The 26671-nt window shown below is 38.9% G+C and overlaps 1 protein-coding gene across 8 annotated transcripts in view; it reads left to right on the top strand.

The window, feature by feature from the left end:
- EVI5 (ecotropic viral integration site 5) overlaps positions 1-26671 on the top strand; it is a 204061-nt gene that overhangs the window by 8460 nt on the left and 168930 nt on the right. The gene's annotated exons all lie outside the window — the stretch shown is intronic.

Below are 26671 nucleotides of genomic sequence, written 5' to 3'. Positions count from 1 at the left end.
AGGGAATAATCTCATGAAAAGTGTAATGCCTTTAAACACTTAATTTAAAATACATGTAAGAGAGGAGCACAAAGACTCAACTTGGCTGCTTTTTTGAAAATGTGGAGAAGCTTCTTTTCTGCTGCTGGATGAACAAGGTTATAAATGTTGTCAAGCATTTAACACACGAGATCAGAAAACTGAGTTAGTAAATGATCTAGAAATTTAATGAAGTTATGAACATTGTCAGTAAGTCAGTAAGAACCACCAAAGGTAACACATATATAGCATCTCCTATGTGTCAAGCATAATGATAGGTACTGGGAAGACAATGGTGATCAATACTACATAGACAAAAATCTTTGCTTTCACAAAATTTATAAACCAGGGGAACACACAGTTGGTATAGTCTTGTTTCTTTACTTTTTTTTTTTTCTGGCCATGCTGTGCAGCTTGTGGGATCTAAGTTCCCTGACCAGGGATTGAACCTGGCTCCGGCAGTGAAAGCACTGAGTCCTAACCACTGGACCACCAGGGACCACTGCAGACCAGGGTAATTAAGTGATTAATTTGTCTTAAATCTTGAGGGGGTTTTTTTGTTTGTTTAAATTGAAGTATAATTGATTTTCAGTGTGTCAGTTTCAGGTGTACAGCGAAGTGATTCAGTTATACTGAATCTATTCTTTTTCTTTATAGGTTATTACAAGATATTGAATATAGTCCCCTGTGCTCTACAGTAGGTCTTTATTGTTTATCTGTTTTATATACAGTAGTGTGTATCTGTTAATCCCAAACTCCTATTTATCACTCCCCCCCCCTTTCCTCTATGTCTGTGAGTCTGTTTCTGTTTTGTAAATAAGTTCATTTGTATCATTTTTTTGATTCCACATGTAAGTGATATTATATTTGTCTTTCCTTGTCTGATTTTACTTCACTTATTATGATTATCTCTAGGTCCATCCATGTTGCTGCAAGTTATTTTATTCTTTTTTATGGCTAATATTCCTTTGTATGTGTGTATACCACATCTTTATCCATCCATTTGTCGATGGACATTTAGTTTGCTTCCATATCTTGGTTATTGTAAATAGTGCTGCTGTGAACATTGGGGTGCATGTATCTTTTCAAATTAGAGTTTTCGTCTTGTCTGAATATATGCCCAGAAGTGGGATTGCTGGATCATATGGTAATTCTTTTTTTTAAATTAAATTTTTATTTATTCATTTGGTTGTGCCGGGTCTTAGTTGCAGCTCGCTGGCTCCTTAGTTGTGGCTTGCCAGCTCCTTAGTTGTGGCATGCAAACTCTTATTTGTGGCATGCATATGGGATTTAGTTTCCTGACCAGGGATGGAACCTGGGCCCTCTGTGTAGGGAGCATGGAGTCTTAACCACTGTGCCACCACGGAAGTCCCTCATATGATAGTTCTATTTCAGTTTTTTTAAGGAACCTCCATACTGTTCTCCATAGTGGCTGTACCAATTTACATTCCCACCAACAGTATAGGAGTGTTCTCTTTTCTCCACACCCTCTCCAGCATGTTATTTGTAGACTTTTTGGTGATGGCCATTCTGACAAGTGTGAGGCTTTTTAAATAATTAGTATGGAAAAATGCTGAGTGAAGTAAAAGTTTTAAATTTTAATATTTGCTTTAAAAATTTTTGAGGTAAAGATTACGTATAGTGAAATGAACTTAACTCTACAATTGAATGAATTTTGTCGAATGTGTACTCCTGTGTTAATCTCTCCCTCCCCAGTAATCCCACATGGTTCCTTTAGTCAGTTCCTGTTCTGCTGTCTTTTACCACAGATTCATTTTTCATGTTCTTGATCTTCACCTAATAGAATAGTAGAATTAGTGTGTATTCTTTTCTGGCTGGCTTCTTTTGTTCAACATAATGTTTTGAAATTCATCCATGTTAATGCTCCTTTCAGTAGTTCTTTTTAACTGGTGTATAGTAATAACATTGTATAACAATAATACAGTTTGTTTATCACTTCTCCCATTAGGCTATTATGAAAGCTGTTATGAACACATAGCTATTAGTCTTCTTATAGACGTACATTTTCGTTTCTCTTGGATAAATAACTAGTGGTGGACTTACTGGTTCATAGAGCGGATGTATGTTTAACTTTAGAAGACATTGCCAAACAGTTTTCCCAAGGGAATATATCATGTTACATTGCAACCAGCAGTCTGTGAAAGGTCTGCTTGAGTGACAAATCAGAATTGAGTTTCAGAAAGACTGGTACAGTGGGGTATGAGACTTGAGATAGGGAACACACACAGTTAAGTAATACAATTGAAAATTGATGTATTCTTGTTCTAAGGAATTGATAGGGAGGGAGAGACTTACAGATTCTGGAGCCTGTGGTATGTGGGGGTGAGGATAAGGCAGGGGTCAGGTGATCCCCATGCATCTGCCATAGGCTGTTGGATATTGGTGTGTCAGTCATTAACAGAGAGAATACAGTGGAGGAGTAGATTTTAGAGGGAAGAGGGAGAAGTAAATCTGTTATGTTTGTAAGTAGTAATAAAAGGAAGTAGCAAAAGGAAGTAGATTAAATAACTGTGTATAGTGAGGAGAAGGCCCAGGATGGAATTGGAATTTTGGGGACCATTGACATATAAGAAATGAGCTGATGACGAGAAGTCTGCAAAGGAGCAGAAGGAGTGAGTAGCCACCACAGAAGGGAAACCAGGGAAGTGATTTAACAAACTGAAAGAACAGAACTTCGAAAAAGGAGGGAGGGGCTTGAATGTTGTTAATGTGAGTAAAAAATAAGTGTAGCCTTTCTGGAGGTTAACTTTTTTTTATTATTTGACCCAATAGTTGCACTTTGTGGAATAACTTCTAGAGAAACAGACAAATGTGGAAAGGTATCACACACACATACACAGAGTATTATATAGTTTTCTATTGCTGCTGTAACAAATTAGTACAAACTTAGTGGCTTAAAACAAAAATATAGTCTCTTACAGTTATGCAGGCCAGAAGTCTCAAATGTTTCACTGGGCTAAAGTCAACGTATTGACCCAGCTGATTCCTGGGGTAGAATCTATTTCCTTGCCTTTTCCAGTTGCATTCCTTGTATTCCTTGCATTGCATTCCTTGATCCCTTCCTCCATTTTCAAAGTCAACTGCATAGCATCTTCCGATGGGCCCAACCCAGATAGTTCAGGATAATCTCATCACAAAATCCTTCCCTTAATCACCTCTGCCAAGTCCCTTTTATAATTTAAGGTAACATTCACAGGTTCTGTGTTTTATGATGTGCTCTTTAGGAGGCCGTTAATTAGTCTACCACATAATACTAACAAGGACAGAAGATCAAAGTACATTAAATTAAATTCTCAAAAATGTATAGTATGATCTGATTTTTTTTGGCTGCACCAGGCAGGGCATGCGGGGTCTTAATTCCCTGACCGGGGATTGAACCTGTGCCCCCTGCAGTGGAAGCATGGAGTCTTAACCACTGGACCACCAGGGAAGTCCCCAAGTATGATCTAATTTTTGTGAACTTAAAAAAAATACATATACCTGTATATTACCATATGTATAGAAATCTTAATATATACTGTACAGCTAACAGTGGCTGTCTTTGAGAGTGGGATTACAGAGTACTCAAACTTTTCCATTTTTTTCTGTGATATTTCAATTCTTAACATGTATTTGCTAATCAGAAAAATAAAAAATAAATAACAGGAAAAGTACTGTCACATGTTACAGAAAGGTCTGTAAGTAAGATAAGGACTATGAAGTATTTACTGGATTTAGCACAAAGGGGCTGTTGGTGAGTGACCTTTGTAAGTGTGGTTTTAGTAAGATGGTATGGTAGAAGCCACATTGCAGTGAAAAAGTGGGAGGTGAAGAAGGGAAGAATGAAAGCTAAAGCTATCTGTCCAGTTGCTTAGCTATGGGGGAGGGACGATACTGTGAGACAGGGGGTACTTAGTGGGATGTAAGGTCCAGCGAGAGCGCTAAATATGGCAGAGCAGCCTGTTTAAAAGTTGAGAGCAGAAACTGGGAAGAAGAGAGAGACCACCTGAGTTCCAGGATAATTCACAGAGCACGAGGCCTGTCTTCTGACTTCAGACAGAAGACCCACTTACCTGTGGCAGGTGAGACTACAGAGGTGTGGATATGGGCAGTAGTTAAGTTTATAACATTTTCGTTTTCTTTAATATTATCAGATTAAAAAAAAACACACAAACTCTTGTAGTCCTAAATGCTTCTTTGGCATTTTGTTAAAGTCCAAAGTTATTGTGTACCTGTGTTAATTTAGTCTTGCTAATGTACTCTCATTTTGTTGGTTTCTGATTATTCCTGTAGCCTCATAGTATATGAGTATATGAGGTTCAGGGAATGAGACCTTAGTTTTCTGGTGCAACGTTTTGAGGACTCCTCCCCCGCTGTTATTATTGAAACTAATCATTGCATAAAAAATCTGCTTATATGAGTTTATCAATTTTCTCTTGACTCTACAGTGTCACAACAGGAAAACATTAGAGGTACCATTCACTCCAACCTTTTTTTAAGTTCCTGACAAGGAAACAAGGTTTAAAAAATTTAAATAACTTGTGAAGGCCTTATGCACCTTGTCAAAAGAACATGTTACTTTACCTTGCTGTGATGCTGAGGACCTTTCAAAAAATTATTATTTCATTGATACTATATTTCTGCCAGGATTTCCTGAGTTTTCATGTGTCCTTCTATCCAATTCCAATTAACATACATTTTCCACCTCTTAATTTCATCACTCTTCTTTCACCAGTATCAGTGTAATTAAATTAATTAAAATGACAATTTAAAATACAGTTTTTAAGGCCTTGCCATGATCTGTGCATTATTTACCTATTTGGAGAATTATGTTGAAGATTCCTATTGACATTTTAGGATTTTTCAGAACTGTGGCAGTTCATTTTGTTTGTTTGTTTGTTTTTGTTTTTGTTTTTGCGGTACGCGGGCCTCTCACTGTTGTGGCCTCTCCCGTTGCAGAGCACAGGCTCCGAACGCGCAGGCTCAGCGGCCATGGCTCACGGGCCCAGCCACTCTGCGGCATGTGGGATCTTCCCGGACTCGGGCACGAACCTGTGTCCCCTGCATTGGCAGGCAGACTCTCAACCACTGCGCCACCAGGGAAGCCTGGCAGTTCATTTTTATTTCACACTGGGTATGGGGTGATGGTGCTTAACACACTTCTTGACACAGTGCTTGATGTATTGTGTATATTAAATAAAAAATTTGCGTAATATGTGATATATTTTAAGAGGTACTTGTTCAGAATTTGTGCTTTTTTTGGACTAGATTAAGACCTAAGGAAACAGGTATTTTAGTACTCTTGCTGCTGCCGGGAAAAAAATTGTGTAGATATGCCTTTTTTTTTTTTAAAAAAATAATTTTGCCTTTGTAACAGTGGAAGGTTGAGGTCAGGGAACAGGCTTATTAGCTCCTTATTCATGAACTTGAACACCTTGGCTATAGCAATTTTAGGTGCAGCTCAAATTATCAAATCTTTAAATAAATTTATTTGTTTATTTACTTATTTTTGGCTGTGTTGGGTCTTCGTTGCTGCATGGGGGCTTTCTTTAGTTGCGGCAAGCGGGGGCTACTCTTCTTTGTGGTGCGTGGGTTTCTCATTGCAGTGGCTTCTCCTGTGGTGGAGCACGGGCTATAGGCGTGCGGGCTTCAGTAGTTGTGGCTCTTGGACTCAAGAGCGCAGGCTCAGTAGTTGTGGCGCACGGGCTTAGTTGCCCTGCGGCATGTAGGATCTTCCTGGACCAGGGATCAAACTCGTGTCCCCTGCATTGGCAGGTACATTCTTAACCACTGCGTCACCAGGGAAGTCCTTCATTTTCAAATATAATTTTCATCTCATTATTTTAGTTAATTGAATTGCTTAAATAGGTAATCAGATTGGTTTTGGGCAGGTCCTATCTGTCTGTCAGAATCCTTAGAGTCATGACATGTTCTGACGTTCTGTGTTTTTACTTTTGTGTTCTTCTGTTTTAGCTCACCTTCCTATCAATGATTTATACTTGTCAGGATGTTTTTGTTTTAGGGCTTAATGTTTAGTATCCTGGTTCCATCGTTTATTAGCTAATGGATTCTTGGGCAAGTTGTTTAACCTCTATAAACTTCAGTAAAATCTGTCTCAGGATTATTGTGAGGATTAAATAAGATAATGAATGTAAGTGTTGTCGAAGTGCCTGGTACATAGTAAAACTTACAGTAGATGATGGTGGTAGCAGCAGCAATAGTATATCACTGTGTACAAAGTTTTCCTTTTCTTTTTTTTTTAAATTAAAGTGTAGTTGATTTACAATGTTGTGTTAGTTGCAAGTTTTCCTTTTCTGAAATTTTGTTCTAGAGGTAGGAAGGATCAGAGAGAGATGAATATATGCTGTATGCCTATAGAAAATAAATTAACTCAGAGAGATTTGTTATATAGACATCTAAAGGAAGAAGACTTGTCAGCAGTGTTACCCTTATTTCCTGTTTTTTTCCCTTTCAGTGTAATTCCTGTTTGCTGTTTTTTCTATTCCTGTTGAAGCCAGTGCTCTGTATCTTTCTCTTCTTCCATCTGACAACTGTTAACTTAAAAAGTGAAAGACAGGGCTTCCCTGGTGGCGCAGTGGTTGAGAGTGGTTGAGTGGCAGGCGGCACGGGTTCATGCCCCGGTCCAGGAGGATCCCACATGCCGCGGAGCGGCGAGGCCTGTGAACCATGGCCGCTGAGCCTGTGCGTCCAGAGCCTGTGCTCCGCAACGGGAGAGGCCACAACAGTGAGAGGCCTGCGTACCGAAAAAAAAAAAAAAGTAAAAGACATTATTTGCAGTTCTTCTTTGAGGATATTTATAGACCGTATTTTAAAATCTGCACTCCATATTTATTGATAATACTCAAAACATGCAAGACACTGCTATTTATATAATAATGTTGTTTATTCCCATGTTTGCAGAGTTGGAATAACACTTCCTTATAACCTGCTTAAAAGATTGAAGATAGATATTACATTTGCCCCAAGCTTAAATCCTACTGGGACAACGTTGAGTATAAATAATTTTTTTTTTTTGCTTTCTACATGTTTATTCAGTTGTATACCAAGATTTTTATGGGTTCAAAATTTCCAACACCTTGAAGAATGTTGAAGTAACGGTGTGTACAGATAATTATTTTTTATATTTATATTGGCATAGACCATTTTGAAATTTGATTATATATTTTAGGTATACTTCTAAGTTTGATACGTTTGCTATTTATTTTGGAAGCAAATAAGAAAAGATCTCTCTGGACCCATTTGGCGTTACAAACACTTAGGCAAATAGCCACTAAAAAAGTATGATGCTGTAAGTTGGTGAGTTTTCTGGGCTTGTAATCTTGAGTAATCAGTCAGAGTTGTAGTTTAAATAATGGTCCCAGAGATACAATTTCCTGTCACTCATCTACTGGCCAATTTCCCCATAAATTTATGGGTTCGTATAAAACTTCCTGTGAAACTTGAGATGCTCCTAATAATCTGTTTCAGACTAAGTATAAATAGTTAAAAAAACATGATGTAGTTGGAAGAACTCAGATACCTATAGAATTATCCATCTATTTTTTTCAGCCAACTTTTGTTATTGAGTTTCTAGAATACACTGGGTTCTGTGCTAGGCATTAAGGAGGGCAAAGTAATACCTTCTCTTTGGTCAGAACAAAAAGAAGATGCTGTTTCAGGCTATAACTCTGCTCCCTTCTCAGTATTGCTCCTAACCTGCAATCCTGACCTTAGTAATGATTTGTTAATATGTTACTTAAGCATTGTTGCTTTCTCCCTTTTATTTCCTTCTTGTATATTTTTCAGATTAGAAATATGAAGTCTGTCATGATGAAGGACTCCAAAATTTGGAAAAATCAGAAGTATAAATAATTTAAAAACCATAAAGTTGGGACTTCCCCGGCAGTCCGGTGGTTAAGACTCTGTGCTTCCACTGCAGGGGGCACGGGTTTGATCCCTGGTGGGGGAACCAAGATCCCACATGCTGCGTGGAAAACCCATGAAGTTAATGTCTTATATTCTGTTCTATTGTGGTAATTGCTGTTGGCAGCTTCTGTTGCTGTTTTTTTTATAGTCCTTTTCTGGCTTTCCAGCCAGAGCAAACTATTAAAAGTCTATTTGGCATTTGTATGCCAGTGTTCATAGCATTATTTACAGCCAAAAGTTGGAAACAACCCAAAATGTCCATCAACAGATGAATGGATAAACATCAGATGAGTAGAGTTCTTCCTTCCTTCTTTTTTTCCTTTCTGTCTTCCAGCCTTAAATATACCAAGTTTTTCATGGGCTCAGAGTTTCTAGCACCTTGAAGAATGTGAGAAGTATATGTATATAATAGAATCTTATTTAGCCATAAAAAGGAATGAAGTTCTGATACATGGTGCAGTGTGGATGAACATTGAAAACATTATGCTGAATGAAATAAGCCATGACACAAAAAGACAAATATTGTATGTATGATTCTACTTATAAATCTAGAATAGGTAAATTCATAAAAATCAGAAAGTAGTTTAGAGGTTACCTGAGGCTGTGGAGAAAGGAATGGATACAAAGTTTCTGTTTGGGGTGATGAAAATGTTTTGGAAATAGACAGTGGTGATGGTTGTACATCACTGTGAATGTAATTAATTCCAACGAATTGTACACTTAAAAATTGTTACAATGGCATGTTTTTATGTTCTATATATTTTACCCCAATTAGGAGACAGGCTGTTTGGAACCTGCAAGAGGCTTGTGGCTAGTTCACAGTTTTACTTCTAAGTGAGGCTGAGGTCTTGCTCATTCATGCTTCCCTTGTTCATGCTCCATTGTTTTTGAAAAAAAAAGACCAGCACTGATTGAGTGGTGTTTCTGGTTGATTCATTTTTCTTCATGATTTTCTTTTTTCTTTCCTTTTTTCCATAAATATGGATCACTTATAAGGAAAATATCCATAAATAAGACTTATTTTAAGAACAAAATGAGGGGACTTCCCTGGTGGCACAGTGGTTAAGGATCCTCCTGCCAGTGCAGGGGACACAGGTTCGATCCGTTGTCTGGGAAGATCCCACATGGTGTGGAGCAGCTAAGCCCGTGCGCCACAACTACTGAGCCTGCGCTCCAGAGCCCGTGAACCACAACTACTGAAGCCCGCGCGCCTAGAGCCTGTGCTCCGCCACAAGAGAAGCCACTGCAATGAGAAGCACGTGCACTGCTACGAAGAGTAGCCCGTGCTTGCCACAACTAGAGAAAGCCTGCATGCAGCAGCGAAGACCCAATGCAGCCAATAAATAAATAAATGAATGAATGAATAAATAAATAAATAAAAAAATCAAGTCAGAAAATATTTATCTTCTTTGGCTTACTATATAGTATTCTTTTCTTTCTCTTATCCTTTATCTCTTCTTGATCATCTTTCACTTTTTTTGCATGTATGTATCATTCCTTAATTTTACAGTTTTTAATATAACCAAATTGGAGATAATTGTTAAAAGAAGGGATTCTTCCCATCCCCAAATTCACTACTATAACACTGAGTTTCTTGGTTTTTAATTTTAATGTATTTTTTCTATTCTCTTCTTGCTTATATCTTTGTTCTAATAAGAATTTATATATAATTTGAGTTTTTTTCATTTTTTGCTGCATTAGCCTTCTGCATGTGGTCTGCCTTATTATCTTCCTAACCATGTTTTTAAAACAAAGTTACAACTTCCAGTTTCTAGTCCAACATGGAAGTTGCCACTTCCTGTTAACAACAGGTAAAAAAGCTGAACAAACTGAAAAATCAACAGTTCTTAGATTCAGCAGGGAGGTGAGGTCACAGGACAAAGCACCGCCCCCTGAATTGGAAAGACAGACGGCAGATACAGAGAATTACAACTTAGTGGAGAGAAACCTGTGAGTTGAAACCGCTGTGGGAACCAGTGGTAGGGAAGGGAAACCTGAACTACTGATGAATTGCTGCAGGCTCAGTGTGGACAAGTCTGAGAGATAAAAACTCCAGGGGGACCCAGTCATTGGGTGCCCGCACACTTCTGTGAATTTTGCCTCCAGGAACTTGGCCACGTTCTCATAATGAATATTAGAGAAAAATCCCCTCTTGCGTCCAGCTGCGGGAAGGAAAAGGAAGTATTTTGAAATACTCCAGAGTATTCTGTTCTTAACAAGGTCTGCCCTTAGGAGAAACTACTTAACCAGAGCCTCACCTGCTGGGGTTTGATCAGAGCCTAACTGACCTGGGGGAAATAAGCAATTCTGGCCTAGTATAGCCATTTTGTGCCACAGGAGGGGAGTGGAGTGATGGGAGAGGCCGATGACTGAGAAGCACATGTAAAGTTCAGAGTTTAGAGATACAGGCTCACTGAAAGACTAAGATCTAATCATAGGACTATAAAATGCTTCCCTGCCCTCCACACCTTACTACCACATTATTAAAGGCCTATTTACAGTAGTTCCTTTACACAGTACATCATAACTATCAAAAAAAAAATTACAAGACATACTCAAAGACAAAAAACAGTTTGAAGAGAGAGTGCAAGCATCAGAACCAGACAGAGATATGGTAGGGACGTTGGAATTATCGGACAAAAGAAGAATTTTATTTATTTATTTTTTGTGGTATGCGGGCCTCTCACTGTTGTGGCCTCTTCCCTTGCGGAGCACAGGCTCCGGACACGCAAGCTCAGTGGCCATGGCTCACGGGCCCAGCCGCTCCGCGGCATGTGGGATCTTCCTGGACCGGGGCACGACCCCGTGTCCCTTGCATCGGCAGGCAGACTCTCAACCACTGTGCCACCAGGGAAGCCCCAAAAGAAGAATTTAAAGCAATTATGATTAAGATGCTAAGGGCTCTGATGGATAAAATAGGTAGCTGACAAGAACAGATGGGCAATGTTAGCAGAGGGTGGAAATTCTAAGAAAGAACCAAAAAGAAATGCTAGAGATCAAAAACATTGTAACAGAAATGAAGAATGCCTTTGGTTGGGCTTATTAGTAGACTGGATATGCCTCAGGAAAGAATCTCTGAGCTTAAGAATAGCTAGATAGAAACCACCAAAACTGAAAGGCAAAGAGGAAAAAAGACTGAAAAAACAGAACAGAATATCCAAAAACTGTGGGACAACTACAAAAGGTGTAATACATGAGTAATGGGAATTCCCGAAGGAGAAGAAAGAAAAGAACAGAAGAAATAGTTGAAATATTAATGACTGAGAATTGCCCCAAATTAATGTCAGATACCAAATCATAGATCCAGGAAGCTCAGAGAGAACCAAGCAGAGTAAGTACCCAAAAGACTGCCCCTAAGCACACCATTTTCAAACTACAGAAAATCAAAGATTAAAAAAAAAATCCTGAAAGAAGCCAGAGGGGAAAAACACCTTACCTATAGAGAAGCAATTATAAGAGTTACACCCAACTTCTCAGAAGCCATGTGAGCAAGCAGAGAGTAGAGTGAAATACTTAAAGTGCTGAGAAGAGGAAAAAACACCAGCCTAGAAATCTGTGCCTTGCAGTATTATCCTTCAAAAGTGAGGGAGAAATAAAGACTTTCTCAGTCAAACAAAAATTAAGAGAATTTGTTGCCAGTAGACCTGCCTTGCAAGAAAAGTTAAAATAAATTCTTCAGAGAGAAGGGTTGTAATATAGGTCAGAAACTCATACCTTACTTCCTTACATAAAGTAAGGAAGAGTAAGGAAATGGGAAAAAGGAATAAGTGATGGTAAAATAAAAACTTTAGTGTTTTTGTTCTCATTGATCTAATAGATAAGTTTGTTCAAGATATTAATGTCAACTGTGATTTCATTATGTATACTTATGTATATATGTGTGCTATGCATAAGTTCAATGAATAACACCAGTGAAACAAGGGCACGGGGGGGAGGATATATGATTATTTTGTTACTATAAGGTACTTACACTACCCATGAAGTGGTGTAGTGTTATTTGAAAGTGGAATTGGATTACCTGTAATTGTATATTGCAGACTCTAAGGCAACCACTAGGAAAAGTGTAAAAAAAAGAAAAAGTATAACCAATATATAAGAAAGGAGAGAAAATAGAATCATGTAAAATCTCTTAAAACCATGGAAGGCAGAAAAAGAGTGGAAGACAAAAATAGGAACAAAGAACAAGGAAGGGCAACAAATAGGTAACAGTAACAAATTTGGTAGATGTTAGTCCAACTATGTCAGTAGTCACTTTGAACATCAGTGGTCTAAATGCACAAATTAAAAGACAAAGACTGGTAGAGTGGATCAAAAAACAAGATTCAACTATGTTGTCTACAGGAAATCCCCTTAAAATATAAAGACACATATAGATAGGGGATTAAGAGGTACAGACTACTATGTGTACAGTAAATAAGCTACAGGCATATATTATACAGCACAGTGGATGACTACAGCCAATATTTTATAATAACTAAGTGGAGTATAACCTTTAAAAATTGTGAATCACTGTTGTATACCTGGTACTCATATAATATTGTAAATCAACTATACCTCAATTAAAAAAACATAGATTAAAAGGAAATGGATGGAGTGGGCTTCCCTGGTGGCACAGTGGTTAAGAATCTGCCTGCCAATGCAGGGGACACAGGTTCGAGCCCTGGTCCGGGAAGATCCCACATGCTGTGGAGCAACTAAGTCTGTGCACCACAACTACTGAGCCTGCACTCTAGAACCCGCGAGCCACAGCTACTGAAGCCTGCGCACCTAGAGCCCGTGCTCCGCAACAAGAGAAGCCACCGCAATGAGAAGCCCGTGCACCACAACGAAGAGTAGTCCCCACTCACTGCAACTAGAGAAAGCCCGCGCCTGGCAACGAAGACCCAACGCCAAAAAAAAAAAAAAAAAAAAAGTAAATGGATGGAGAAATATATAAAAGGTACAACATTGCTAACACTAATTAAAGCAGGAATAGCTATATTAATTTCAAACAGCAGATTTCAGACCAAGGAATATTTTCAGGGATAAAGAGCGAGGGGAATTACATAATGATAGAGGGATCAGTTCATTAAGAAGACATACCAATCCTTAATATGTATGCACCTAAAACAGGGTATCAGACTATGTGAGGCAGAAACTGATAGAATGCAGGGAGAAGTAGATGAATCCATTATCACAGCTGGAGACTTTAATACCCCTCTATCAGAAATGGACACATTCAGCAGACAGTGAGGACACAATTGAACTCAACAGCACCATCAAATCAACTAACTAGAATGGACATCTTATACTACTTCATCCAACAACAGAGTGCATAGTCTACTGAAGGTCACATGGAACATTCATCAAGACAGACTACATTCTACATTCTAGATCATAAAACCAATTTTTTTCTTTATTGTTTTTTTGGCTGCGTCGGGTCTTTGTTGCTGCGTGTGGGCTTCCTCTAGTTGTGGCAAGCGGGGGCTACTCTTTGTTGTGGTGCGTGAGCTTCTTAATGCGGTGGCTTCTCCTGTTGCTGAGCACGGGCTCTAGGTGTGCGGGCTTCAGTAGTTGCAGCATGCAGGCTCAGTAGTTGCAGCACGTGGGCCCTAGAGTGCAGGTTTCAGTAGTTGTGGTGCGTGGGCTCAGTAGCGGTGCGCAGGCTCTAGGGTGCATGGGCTTCAGTAGTTGTGGTGTGCAGGCTTAGTAGTTGTGGCTCACAGGCTCTAGAGTGCAGGCTCAGTAGTTGTGGCGCACGGGCTTAGTTGCTCTGTGGCATGTGGGATCTTCCTGGACCAGGGTTCGAACCCGTGTCCCCTGCATTGGCAGGCGAATTCTTAACCACTGTGTCGCCAGGGAAGTCCCCAATTTCTTAAAAGACATGATCTGCCCAAACTCACACAAGAATAGACAATTTCTTTTTTATTATTATTTATCATTTTTTACTTTTTTGGCCGTGCCACGCGGCATGCGGGATCTTAGTTTAGTTCTCTGACCAGGGATTGAACCCGTGCCCCCTGCAGTGGAAGCATGGAGTCTTAACCACTGGACTGCCATGGAAGTCCCAAGAATAGACAATTTCTATTAAAGAAATTGAATCGATAATTAATAACTTTCCAGAACAGAAAGCACTAGGCCCAGACAGGTTCACTGGTGAATTCTACCAAACTCAGTATTTTAAGAAGGTCAGCTCTTCCCAACTTGATCTGTAGATTCAGTGCAATCCCAATCAAAATCCCAGCAAATTATCTTGTTGATATTGACAGACTGATTCTAAAATTTATAGGGAGAGGCAAAAGATCCAGAATAGTCAACACTGCTGAAGGAGAAGAAGAAAGCTGGAAGACTAACACTACTCAACTTCAAGATATACTATAAAGCTACAGTAATCAAGACAGTATGGTGGAGGGGGGAGGGATAAATTGGGAGATTGGGATTGACATATACACTCTACTATATATAAAATAGAATAAGGACCTACCGTATAGCACAGGGAACTCTACTCAGTACTCTGTAGTGACCTTATATGGGTAAAGAATCTAAAAAAGAGTGGATATATGTATGTGTATAACTGATTCACTTTGCTCTACAGCAGAAACTGACACATATTATAAATCAACTATACTCCAATAAAAATTTTAAAAATTTGTTTTTTCTAAAGGGAGAAAGGAAGGAGGTGATGAGGTCATACAGACAAACTCTAAATGATGACTGGGGGGAGAAAAAAAAGACAGTATGATGGATAAACAACAAGGTCCTACTGTATAGCCCAGGAAACTATATTCAATATCCTGTGATAAACCATAATGGAAAAGAATATGAAAAAGAGTGTATATCTGTATGTATGATTGAATCATTTTGCTGTATAGGAGAAATTAACACAACATTGTAAATCATTTATACTTCAATTAAAAAAAAGTATGATATTGATTAAAGAATAGATATATAGCTCAATGGAATGAAATAGAGAGCCCAGAAGTAGTCACACATAAATATAGTCAATAGTCAACGATTTTTGACAAGGGAACAAAGGCAATACAATGGAGAAAAGATAGTCATTTCAACAAAAGGTGTTGGAGCAACTAGGCATCCACATGCAAAAAATAAATAAACAAATAAAAAAGACTTAGGTACAGACCTTACATCCTTCACAAAAATTAATTCAAAACGGATCACAGACCTAAATGTAAAAGGCAAAACTATAAAACTCCTAGAGGATAATATGGTAGAAAATAGGTCACCCAAGTAGGTGACCTTGGGTTTGGTGACTTTTTAGATGCAACACCAAAGGCACAATCCATGAAAAAAAGAATTCATACCTGAATTTCATTAAAATTAAAAATTTCTGCTTGTGAAAGACACTGTAAAGAGAATGAAAAGGCAAGACACAGACTGGGAGAAAATATTTTCTAAAGACATATCCGATAGTGAAACCACACTCCTACTCAGATGGGACTCAAACCTAGCCAAAACTCAAATTGGAACTTGAACCCATGGGCTGGCACTCGAACCCACTGTCTTTTAATTAAAACTGCTCACCTGGTGTCAGGACTTTCTGAAGCTCAGGTTCTTTTGTCTATGCAGAGAGAATTTGGCGAGAGGCAAAGTGATAGTAGAGTGAGTTTATTAGCACAGGACGCTTTTGCAAGCAAGGGAGTGCAGTCTGGAGAACAAAGAGGCCTACGTTTTTATAGTCAAAGAAAAAGTGGGGAGGGGAGAAGACCACCTTCTTCCTTATTCTTGGGTAAGGAATTACATCAAGGCTTATATCATTAGTTCCTCCTTTGACCCTATATGGTCTAACCAACACAGTCATGGCGCTATTTAAATCATATGTATATTAGCAGAAGGGTAGTAACATATACTAAAATATGGTAATTCATCTCAGGTTTCATTATAATGTCCCCTTTCACCTATATTCTTGTCCTGGCTACATGCAGAGATGCTACTCTTCAAGGACCATTAACTCTGACTTCATGTAAGGAGATTCAGACCCCTTATCTATTGTGTTTTGTTTTAACCATCAGGATTTGTGGCTTGAATGTGCCTGGTCTTCTTTCAAGGTAGTGTAGATTGTTACTAGGTTACTGGATTCTTGAGTGGTCATTAGCTTACATGAGTCTCCCAAAACTCCCTTAAAATTCCCTGTCTTTAATCCCCTAGTGGGATTTTTATTTTTAAAAATTTATTTATTTATTTATTTTTGGATGCACTGGGTCTTCGTTGTTGGCTCTTCGTTGCTGTGCGCAGGCTTTCTCTAGTTGCGGCGAGTGGGGGCTACTCTTCGTTGAGGTGCGTGGGCTTCTCATTGCGGTGGCTTCTCTTGTTCTGGAGCACAGGCTCTAGATGTGCAGGCTTCATTAGTTGTGGCACGTGGGCTCTAGAGCACAGGCTCAACAGTTGTGGCCCACGGGCTTAGTTGCTCTGTGGCATGTGGGATCTTCCCCGACCAGGGCTCGAACCCGTGTACCCTGCACTGGCAGGCAGATTCTCAACCACTGCGCCACCAGGGAAGCCCCGCCTAGCAGGATTTTTAAATGAGCTATTTAATTATCCTACTTTATCCCTATCACTAATGGACTGTTACCCCAAATATTCAGAGGATTCTTAAAACTCAACAATAAGAATACAACACGATTAAAAAAAGGACCAAAGACCTTATCAGACACCTCACCATATGTACAGATGGCAAAAAGCATATGAAAAAAAAAAACACATATGAAAAGATGCTCCACATCATATGTCATCCGGGAAATGCAAATTAAAACAGCTATAAAATATTACCATATTCCTATTGGACTAGCCAAAAATCTAGAACACTGACAACATCAAATGCTGTCAAGGATACGGAGCAACAGGAACTCTCATTCATTAATTGTGGGAATGCAAAATGGTACAGCCACTTTGGAATACAGTTTGTCCAGTTTTTACAAAACTTAAACATTCTCTTACCACACAATCCAGAAGTTATGCTCCTTAGTGTTTACCCAAAGGATTTGAAAAGTTGAAAAATGTCCACACAAAACCTGCACGCAGATGTTTATAGCACCTTTATTCATAATTGCTAAAACTTGCAAACAACCAAGATACCCTTAGTAGGTGAATGGATAAGTAAACTGTGGTACATCCAGACAATGGAATATTATTCAGCATTAAAAAGAAATGAGCTATCAAGCCATGCAAAGACATGGAGGAAACTTAAATACCTATTACTGAGTAAAAGAAGCCAGTCTGAAAAGGCTACACACAGTAGGAGTCCAACAATATGACATTCTAGAAAAGGCAAAACTATGGAGACAGTAAAAGGATCAGAGGTTGCCAGGCATTGGGAGGAGGGATGAGATGAAGAGGCAGAGCACAGAGGACTTTTAGGGCAGTGCAACCACTCTGTATAATACAGTTGGACTTCTTTATCCTTGGATTTCTCATTCATGGATTTGGCCAACTACAGATCAAAAATATTCGAAAAAAATTCCAGAAAGTTCCAAAAACCAAAACTCGAATTTGCCTCAGCTCAGCAACTGTTTACATAGAATTTACATTGTATTAGGTATTATAAATAATGTAAAGATGGTAAAGTATACGGGAGGATATGTGTAGGTTATATCCAAATAGTATGCCATTTTATATAAGGGAATTGAGCATCCACGGATTTTGGTTTCCATGCGGGGTTCCTGGAACCAATTCACTGTGGATACCGAACGTATCTTTATGCATTTGTCCAAACCCATAGAGTGTACAACACCAAGAGTGTACCCTGATGTAAATGATGAGAATGACAAGAATGGGAATAATGGAGTGGGAGGAATACAGATCAGCTAGGATCTTCTGTCTGTGTGACCAAAGCCATTCAAAAATACCTTTGAACTCTTTACTTCTCCCCAAAGCTGCAGAATTAGTTGCCCCTCTTACTTGTTTCTGTGTTATCTTATATATACTTTTCTGTGGCCTTTGTCACATTGTGTTATAGTTGTTTCCATGTTTGTCTCCTCACACTCCATGGATGGTGCTACTTGAGGACAGGGCAAGACAGGAACCATATGTCATATTCCTCTCCCCCTCAGTGCCTAGCCCTATACCTATGCTTAGTAAATATTTGTTGAGTGAAATTGATAGGGTTTTTGTGGAGGTAAAGAAGTTAGAAGGAATATTAAATTCCTGAAGCTGAGATAGCCAGGTTTTTGAGTCATTGTTAACTTGTATAGAACACCCTGTTTCTTCTGAAGAGTAGTCACAGTAAGCTTCTGAACTACTGTTACTTTGGCTGTAGGAGTTTGGCACTGATTTTGAAGTCTTGGCATTTGTCTTCTATTTTGTTATTGTTCTCTGGGGCTTGGGTTAGGAGAAAATGTTTTCTGTAGAAGATTTTGATTTCAGACTCCTTCTGGGCTTATTAACTGAAGGTAAATTTTTTCTTTTCATTTTTCAAAATATGAAAGAATTATAAAAGACCCAAAGGGGCCTTTCAGTTGAGGATTTTGCTGATGGTGTCACAGGAGGCAGTTCTTAGCTACATCCTAATGGAGTATTTTTATTTATAGATTTTGGAGACACAGTATATTACCACAGAGGGTAATATACCTAATTTTAGGACATCTGGGTTTGAGTTTCACTTTTAGTATTTATTTGTAAGTGTGAGCCTCTCTGAACTTATCTTCTTATTTGGAAAAATTCTTGATTTCATTTTCATGAACTCTAGCACCCCCTGCCAAATAACAACAAAATGGCAATTTCTCTGGTTTCAGTAAATGGTACAATCAATTGCTCAAGTCAGGATAGAATGTACTCTTGATTCTTCTTTCGCCCTCATTCTCTCTATCCACTTCATCAGGAAGTCATTTTGTTCCACCTCCACAAAATTATTTTGCATACATCTATTTTCTTTGTCTCTGCTATCCCATAATAACTTAAATCTTAATTCTTACTTAGATTTCTGTAACAGTTTCCTGCCTAGTCTCCCTACTTCTGCTCTTGCTTCTCTATAATTTGTTTACATAGGAGAATACTTTTTTTTTTTTTTTCCGGCCATGCTGTGTGGCATGAGGGATCTTAGTTCCCTGACCAGGGATAGAACCTGTGCCCCCTGCATTGGGTGCGTGGAGTGTTAACCACTTGACCGCCAGGGAAGTCCCAGGAGAGTACTTTTTTATAAAATAGAAAAGACCATATTATTCTTCACATGTTTAAAATCTTAAGTGACTCTCAGTCATACTCCAGATAGAGTCCAAATTCCTTTCTTATAAGATCCTTACTGACTGGGCCCTGGTTGACTTTTCTAATTTCATCTTTCTGCACTTCCCGTTAAACTACTATTCATTAGCCATAATGATCTCCTCTTAGTTCTAACCTGTGCTATTCAGTATGGAGGCCACTAGCCATGTGTAACTGTTGAGCACTTGAACTGTGACTAGTCTGAATTGAGATGTGCTATATAAAGTACACACTGAATTTCAGACTTAGTATTAAAGAAAGAATGTAAAATATTTCATTAAATGTTCATTTTCTGTTGAAATAATGTTTTAGATATATTTGGGTTAAATAAAAGATATAATTTCACTTGCTTTTACTTTTTAAAGTGTAGCTACTAGAAAATTTTAAATAACTAATGTGGCTTGCATTTGGCTCACCTTATATTTCTGTTGATATTTCTGTTGATAGATATCCCTTATCTAACCCACTGAGTTTTTAAATTACTCAGGGCCTTTGTACATGTCGTTGCTTTCTTTGCCTAGCCCGCTGTGTAGCTGGCTTCTTCTTGCTCATCTAGAAGATCTTAACTTAAATATTGCCTCCTAAGAAAGGCAGTCTTTAAATGCCCTATCAAATTAAGTTCTAGTTTGTTGCTCTCATGCCATATATCCTTCCCTGCATTTGTTTGTTCACTATTTGTCTGACTTCTTAACTAGTTCCATCAGGGTAAAGAACATGTCTCTTTTGTTTATGACTACATATTCATGTATATTCATCAACCAGTAAAGTGCTTTTTCAGAGTAGGTTCTAAATAATTACTTGTCAAAGGAGTAATACTGGAATACCTTCTTCTCAGATCTGTTGTAAGATCAAATATGTGAAAATATCTTGTAAAGGGCTGTACCAGTGTTATATGTAGAGAAGCGGAAGAAATTGGTCCTTAAATGTGCTGAGATTATCAGAATACAACTCAGTATTCTAGTCAGTATACAGGTATCACTTTTGCTAACTTAAGAATAAAATTCTTTAAGAAATTACTTCCAAAGGAAGAATTCTTGTCAAAAAGAAAATTTAATTTGATTTTGTTCTTCAGTAATTTCACAGCTATGTATTTGTATTTAAGAAAATAAAGGTTAACTAACGTAGTTTGTAACATATTGATTATAAGCCCATGAATAGCAGCAGAGATCTGGAGAAGAATGATAATTCTTACTTTTTAAACTGTTAGAGATGGGGAAAGGAAACGAGCAAGATTTAAGTATAATTTCAATATAGGTAGTTAGTTTAAACCTCTGTAAAAGCTTAGGATATAGGTGGGGAGGCCATCACGAGCCTTTTAAATAGCAGTAATAGCAGTGGTAGCAGCAGCAGCAGAGGCAGTAGAGGTAGCACTAATGTAGTAATAGTGGCAAAACTTTGAGTGCCTACTATGCCAGGTAGCCTTCTAAGTCTATAAAAACATAACGAAAACCATAGGAGATATACTTATTAACCCAGTTTTTCAGATGAGGGTTTGAGGCATCAAGTGGTGAAACAAATTGCCCAAGGTCACACAGCAACACCTGGGTACAGAGTTTGTATTTGATCTAGCATAGAGTAAAAAGAGAAGTGGCCAAAGATGGATTTGTAGAGGACAACATCGGATAAAGCATAAAAAGGATCCAGGAAAAAAGATACCTGAGAAGTAGAAGGAAAAACCTAAGGACATGCCGTCATAAAAGCTATGGGAAGAGAGAGAAGAAAAAAGAAAGATTGTTAGTATGAAAATAGCTGCATTTATTGAGTGCTAGGTATATGCCAAGTGCTTTGTTTACATTTTATTTATTACTATTATCCCTATTTATAGATAAGAAGCTGAGGCTTATGTCAGTATTAAGTAGAGGAGCTGGTGTTGAACTCAGGCCTTTAACTTCAAAACCCAGGTGCCCAATCTCTAAGCCGTCCTGCTTTGCAACAATATGAGGGTTTGTAAAAAGTAGTGATTAAATTGGGAGGAAAGGTAAAATTAGAAAGCCAGCCCAAGAAGTACAATAACTGAATAATAAGAGTTTAAGAAAGATATTGTCAAAGAAACAAATTAGGAAAACTTCCCAGAACGAAGGATATGAATTTCTAAATTAAAAGGGCCCATCTGGGACTTCCCTGGTGGTCCAGTGGTAAAGAATCCGCCTTGCAATGCAGGGGACGCGGGTTCGATCCCTGCTCAGGGAACTAAGATTCTACATGCTGCAGGGCAACTAAGCCTGCGTGCCACAACTACTGAGCTTGCACGCCTCAATAGAGCCCACAAGCCGCAAACTACAGAGCCCACATGCTCTGGAGCCTGTGCGTCACAACTAGAGAAGAGAAAACCCTCACACCACAACTAGAGAGAAGCCCACGCACCACAATGAAGATCCCGCATGCCTCAACAAAGATCCCGCGTGCCGCAACTAAGACCCGACGCAGACAAAAATAAATAAATAGATTAAAAAAATAAATCTTTAAAAAAAAATTGAAAGGACCCATCATAGTGCTAAGCACAATGGATGGAAAAAAGATTTGTGTCAAGGCATTTCATTGCAAACTTTTACAACTAAGGAGCCAAAGAAGAGTTGGAGAAGTTCCCAGAGATGAAGGGAAAATGGGTTATTAATAAAATTAGAGTGATTACAGACTCTTCAATAAGAATAGTGAAAGGTAAAAGGCAACTGAGGGCAATATCTTCAAAAATCTCGAAAAATTATTTCTAATGTAGTTTGCAGTGCAGCCAGATTTTGAAGTGTGAGAGTAGAATATATTTTTTTCATGTATGCAGTGTCTCAAATTTACCTCTTGCTCAATCCCTCTCAGGAAGCTTTTGAAGGCGTTAACCCACCAAAATGAGAGTATATACCAAGAAAAAGGAAGACAGGATTTAGGAAACAGATTATCCAAGCCAAGTGCAAGGTGGATCACACTGAAGGGAAGTCCCTGGAGGACAATTGTATACCAGGTGTGAGAGCGAACAGTCCAGAATGGAGCAGGTCAGGTTTCAGAATGGACATGTTCAAAAATTGATAACACGTGATAAATGTGTTGTGGAGGCTTATAAAATTGGATGAATTGGGGAACAAATTAGGCATGAATTAATAATATGTACATATAAAGCTAAATAAAATTAAAGCATTTGTTAACTCAAGGGAATGTAAAAAGTTGGGCTAAGAAAGTAAAACTAATCACAGCACACTTCATAGAATAGCTGTGACTTAAGTTACATAGTCATGTTAATGTATACACAGAATCTTGATCCAACCGAAAGTATGTTTTAATTATATAGGGATGGTGAGATGTAAGGAGTGTATGTGTGTTATGGTGGGCAAGGAATGGATGGTATGGGTGATGTGGAAGAGAACTAAAATGTCCTTTTTTCATAGAGGTCAATAGATAAATTATTTAAAAGTTTCTTTTTGGTCATAGGCCTCATATAACTGGTAAAAAATTTTAAGTAAGGGGAAAAAACAGTGATGAAGTAGACATTAGCTGAAGGAAGACCCGGTATTCTTATTACTGCATCTGTGGATTACGTGAACCTTAAAGCTATTTGCAAAATTTTGTCTATATGAGCATGAAGTTCTCAAAGAGATTTGTGACCCTAAAATGTCCAAACTTATGCCTTAGTAAGAGAGGTGTAGGGGATGATACGGTGATGGTGTTATTTTTCAGCATGCTCATAAGATGTGGTTGTTTTGGTGTTGATTCTGTTTTTGAGCCGGGGCTACTCTTCGTTGCGGTGCTGTGAACTTATTTCCATCTGGGTCGACTTTGGTGGCTTGACTGAGCATTTTTTTAAAAAAATTATTTTTATTTATTTGCTTGTGGCTGCATTGGGTCTTCATTGCTGAGTGTGGGCTTTCTCTACTTGCGGCGAGCAGGGGCTACTCATCGTTGCGGTGCGCGGGCTTCTTGTTGTGGTGGCTTCTCTTGTTGCAGAGCACGGGCTCTAGGCACGTGGGCTTCAGTAGTTGTGGCACGTGGGCTCAGTAGTTGTGGCTTGCGGGCTCTAGAGCGCAGGCTCAGTAGCTGTGGTGCCCGGGCTTAGTTGCTCCGCGGCATGTGACATCTTCCCGGACCAGGGCTCAAACCCGTGTTCCCTGCATTGGCAGGCTGATTCTTAACCACTGTGCCACCAGGGAAGTCCCCTTGATTGAGCATTTTAAGTAAAGAGACTTCAAGAGCAGTTATGTGAACCTGAATTGGTATGGGTATTTGGAAATTTGAGGCTGTGGGCCCAGTTTTAGCAGGAGGTATATGGCATATGATAAGTTTGGATATGCATTTTAATGATAATTTGAGTGATTAGCAAACTACTTTATTTCTTAATGCTTTCATGTGCTCTAAATAGGGAGGGAGTTTTCCCCTAGTAGCTGTCTGATGTCAGCATGATTTAGCTAATTAAAATGAATAGTCATTATATGTACTAGTTATTACTCTCCCATTTATTATATATATAACTTACTCTTTACTGCACAGACATTTCTTGAATATCTTCTTTATGATAGACACAGTCTTTGGGATATAGAGATATTCAAGACACAGTCTCTATTTTGGGGGAAGTCAAGTAGCAGATGAAACTGAGAAAAACCTTACTGAGAACTTATGACTGCTCAGGCTTCATTGTTCACATTCAAGAATGGTTGCCTTTTAAAAAGTTGGAAATGATCGGGCTTCCCTGGTGGCGCAGTGGTTAAGAATACGCCTGCCAGTGCAGGGAACACGAGTTTGATCTGGCCCAGGAGGATCCCACATGCCGCAGAGCAACTAAGCCCGTGCGCCACACCTACTGAGCCTGCGCTCTAGAGCCCGTGAGCCACAACTACTGAGCTCACCTGCCACAACCACTGAAGCCTGTGTGCCTAGAGCCCGTGCTCTGCAACAAGAGAAGCCACGACAATGAGAAGCCTGCGCACTACAACGAAAAGTAGCCCCTGCTTGCCGCAACTAGAGAAAGCCCGCGCACAGCAACGAAGACCCAACACAGCCAAAAATAAAAACAAATAAATAAATAAATTTATTTTTAAAAAATGTTAGAAATGATATGGTGTATTGGCAGATAGAAGGGGTACCTTGTTCTGAAATAAGAGACAAAGATGTTTTGAGGTGAGTAGAGAAGTAAATGAGGAACATAATATTAGACCACTTCTGCTTCATCAAGGTGAGGCCATTTGCTTGGGAATGTCTTGAAGAACCAGATGGTGAGGCAAGCTGGGGAAAGACATGAAGATAGAAAGATAGGAGATTTGATTAGAGGTGAGGAAGGTTGTCAAGCATTGTCTGCATCGTAATCTGGTCTTTTTTATTTTATGGAGAAATTTGTCTGACCTAAATTTTGTTGTTGTTGTTTTATATACAATATAATACTAATTTTTATTGAAAATACATCAAGTATGGAATAAAATATATCCAGTATTAATAGTACAGACCTGAATTTTTTTTTTGTGGCTGTGCTGCGTGGCTTGTGGGATCTTAGTTCCCGAACCAGGGATTGAACCTGGGCCCTTGGCAGTGAGCACACAGAGTCCTAACCACTGGAATTCCAGCACCAGGGAATTCCCTGACCTGAATTTTTAAAACAACTTTCTTCATATGTAATTCACATACTATACAATTCACCCATTTAAAGTGTACAATTCAATGGCTTTTAGTGTATTCACAGGTATGTGCAACCATTGTCATAGTCAATTTTGAAACATTTTCATCACCTCAAAAAGAAACCTTGTGCCCTTTAGCTACCAATCCCTGTCCCTGCATTCTCCTCAGCACTGTGCAATCATTAATCAACTTTCTGTCTATAGGTAATGCCTAGACATCTCATATAAATGGAGTCATTATATGTGGTATTTTGTGACTGGCTTCTTTTACTTAGCATAATGTTTTCAAGATTAATTTATGTTATAGACTGTATTAGTACTTCATTCCTTTTTTAGCTGCGACCTATTTTTTTTAAATTTATTTATTTTAGTTTTGGCTGTGTTGGGTCTTCGTTTCTGTGCGAGGGCTTTCTCTAGTTGTGGCGAGCGGGGGCCACTCTTCATCGCGGTGCGCGGGCCTCTCACTGCCTGCGACCTATTTTTTTAAATGTAAATTTAATTGAAATTGCTTATGCCCGGACTTCCTGGTGGTCTAGTGGCTAAGACTCTGTGCTCCCAATGTAGGGGGCCTGGGTATGATCCCTGGTCAGGGAACTCGATTCTGCATGCTGCAGCCAAGAGTTCACATGGCGCAAGTAAAAAGATCCCGCATGCCGCAACAAAGATCGCGCACACGCCAATGAAGATCCTGTGCGCTGCAACTGAGACCCGGTGCAGCTAAGTGAATGAACGAATGAATAAATAAATAAATCTGCTGATGCCATTGAACTAAGCTCTTTTGGATTTTTTTTTTTTTTTTTTTTGTGGTACGCGGGCCTCTCACTGTTGTGGCCTCTCCCGTTGCGGAGCACAGGCTCCGGACGCACAGGCTCAGCGGCCATGGCTCACGGGCCCAGCCGCTCTGCGGCATGTGGGATCTTCCCGAACTGGGGCACGAACCCGTGTCCCCTGCATTGGCAGGCGGACTCTCAACCACTGCGCCACCAGGGAAGCCCTCTTTTGGATATTTTTACTGAAAGATTTCTCTTCTATTTTAGTCACTTGTTTTAGTTAAAATATAAATATTTACAATTAAATCTTCAAACTAATTATATCCTATATTACTCAAAAAAACAAGATTCCTATTTCAAGAGAATAGCCTACTTGTTAAACAGAAGGCTTCCTTGAATATCTTATTTCTTGGCATTGCTTTAACATACTAATCAAAATGCCATTTTAATAGCAGTGAAAAAGTAATGACATGATTTCAGTGCATTTGACTATGAGGTGCAAATCAATGATACATTTTTCTAACTTAATTAAATGCTGTTCTCTCAGGCCTTTGGAGCATTAATATAATTTTCTGGTTCTACTATTTACTTATATTTTCCTAGTATACTGTCCTTGTACCTACTCACAGCATACTACAGCCATGTAAAAAGATGATTTTTCTCAATTATGTGCGTCCTCCATTCTCTCAAAAACAAAAACAAGTGCAGTAAGAAGTCTTTAATAATATACTATACTGCAACTTCCTGGCTTTATTTTAAGCATTATTAAATATTTTAATTTTATTTTGTGAGTTATAGCTGTGTAACAAGCCCCCATAAAACTAGTGGCTTAGAAACAGTCATCTTAGTATGTCTGTAGATTCTTTGGGTCAGGAATTTGGACAGAGCCTTATGGAGAGGGCTTGTCTCTGCTTCATAATGCTTGTGAAGCTGAGAAGCTGGGAAGACCCTTCATCTAGGGCCTTGAATTATTTGATCATGTATCCACACTCATGTCTGGTGGTTGATGATGGGACGTCAGCGGGGCTGTTAGCCAGAATAACTACATACGGTCTTTGTGTGGGCTAGTTTAGGCTTCTCAACAGCATGGTGTCTGGGTTCCAAGACTGAGCCCTAGTAATGACTTCGTTAAATAAATAAATTTTAAAAAACATCTTTATTGGAATATAATTGATT

The sequence above is a fragment of the Aethalodelphis obliquidens genome, unplaced genomic scaffold, assembly GCF_003676395.1.
Source record: "Aethalodelphis obliquidens isolate GAN/ISIS:26980383/991018 unplaced genomic scaffold, ASM367639v1 scaffold13, whole genome shotgun sequence".
Classification (NCBI taxonomy): domain Eukaryota; kingdom Metazoa; phylum Chordata; class Mammalia; order Artiodactyla; family Delphinidae; genus Aethalodelphis; species Aethalodelphis obliquidens.
This window is presented reverse-complemented; position numbering and strand designations above follow the sequence as displayed.